The sequence below is a fragment of the Frankliniella occidentalis genome, unplaced genomic scaffold (assembly GCF_000697945.3).
Source record: "Frankliniella occidentalis isolate FOCC.00 unplaced genomic scaffold, Focc_3.1 Scaffold87, whole genome shotgun sequence".
NCBI classification, from domain to species: domain Eukaryota; kingdom Metazoa; phylum Arthropoda; class Insecta; order Thysanoptera; family Thripidae; genus Frankliniella; species Frankliniella occidentalis.
Window position 1 is genome coordinate 96513 of NW_026267216.1, and position 1888 is coordinate 98400.

A 1888-nucleotide genomic window follows, 5' to 3' on the forward strand; every position below is an offset into this window, starting at 1 on the left:
CATAAAGTCAACTGCTAACCAAAACAACTCTTTTCACGCTAGCTAGCGGCGTGAAAATCACGCTCGCATCTTGTTAACTCTGAATCCACCTTAAGTCGTGCAGTTTAAAAACGTTGGTGAGGTGTCTACTAAGAAATAAATCAGTATCACTGTTATTCAAGGAATGTGACGTCACATTCGTTTAAACGTGAATCGATGCTCAAAAGGCGCCTGGCTAAGCTGATAAACGTTTAAACGAATGTGACACGATTCACATTAAAACGAATGTGACGTCACATTCCTTGAATAACAGTGTATAGGTCTGAGAGTGCAACACTGTTATTACACTGCATTCATTGTTAACGCTGCATCCGTTTAATTCGAGCTGAGGAAAATTTTCTGCTTAACACACAAACTCGATGGAAAGGCAATATCTACTTTTGAGCTGGTACCAAGAGTGCATTGGCCAAATACTTATTGTCCACGGTAGAAAATACACGTTTCTCAGTGTAACTCCACCTTGAACGATGAAAAGGAGCAACCGGCGAACAAGCTGGACAAATCGAGTCCAGTTCTAGAAAGAACTCTGTATCTAGGCTGCACGTGCACACATGTGCATAAGTTTCTGCAGAAACGTTTCTGTTGCAGTAATAAACAATTTTCCATTTCAATAATTCGGAGAATACAAACGCTTTTATATCTGCGTGGAAAAGTACTGCCAAGCGATAAATCCACGCAATGTGATAAATTGTATACGTGGAAGAGATGATACATCAGCAGCAGTTGAGTGCTCTCGTCAGCCACGCGAATCGAGTAATTTCCAAATGGCACTCAGTAGAAGCAAGCTGAAGATAGTCCACAAGTAACTAGCCACTTTCGCTACACCCACCCCTATCTTTGTCAACCAAATTCTTTCGCCTCCGTAAAACATCACAGCCTCGAAGAAAGTATGAAGAAAACTGTGCAGAGTCTCCGCCGCCGCCCCTGCTGCCGAGGGAGACAATCCTGTTTGCCAAGAGGACCAAGAGGATGCACGAAATTCATAACGTCGGGCGAATGACAAACATGTCAGATAGTGGTGAAGCAGCAAAGCGGGCGCAGTCACTATGCACAGTAATAGAATTCTGCGTCAAATATAACAGCAACATTTATGTTGTTGTTTTTGCAAGTTGAATTTACTTATTGATATTCAGCGTTGCGGATCACAGTTTTGCTGTGATCGTAAGGCTGAACTGGATAAATTCTCTTACGCCTATTGTTAGTCAGAGGCCGATATCGGAATACACGCGACGCTAGAGTTGGGATCGGAACACCAATGTGTCTCCTCTGGATATGGCCATCACTTCGCAAGTAAGCTCGGTTTATTCGCTGGAGACGTGAGCGCGTGGGCCGGGCGACCACAGGGCTAATGGCTAACGGCAGGCTGCGGGCTGCGGGCTGCGGGCTGGCTCAGGTAATGAACGCTCATATCGTCATCCCGCGAGAAAAGGGTCGCCGGGGGAGAGAGCGGGTCGAGGGATGAGTCCAACGACTCGCTGCCACTGCTGGGTCCGTGCGCAGGAGCCCCGCGGGGGAACTTAAAGGAAGGTCACAAGGTCAGGTGCAATGTGAAGAGATATGAGGAAAAGAGAAGGGCGGAGTGGCAGGAAATGAGACGACAGCAGCGTGTCCAGAAATCAACCATGTCGGCGCGAAAGGAAAACGTGTGTCTGCACCCCTGCGCGCCTGCGATCTGCAGGGTAGGCAATATCACGCGCTTGCGTGCTCGGCCGTCGGGCACGTTGCCTATGCTGTAGGCGTCCGGGCAGCGGCCCGTCCGGAACTCAGTCTCTGCGTTGCCCTAACGCGACAAGTTGCATGCAATCCCCATCCTTCTGGACGTGTGCATCCTGCATGCAAGATGCCCCCC

At 48.5% G+C, this 1888-nt stretch overlaps 1 protein-coding gene across 11 annotated transcripts in view; it reads right to left on the bottom strand.

Annotated features, from left to right (window-relative positions):
* Positions 1–1888, bottom strand: part of LOC113212572 (tachykinins) — a 116656-nt gene that overhangs the window by 6843 nt on the left and 107925 nt on the right. The gene's annotated exons all lie outside the window — the stretch shown is intronic.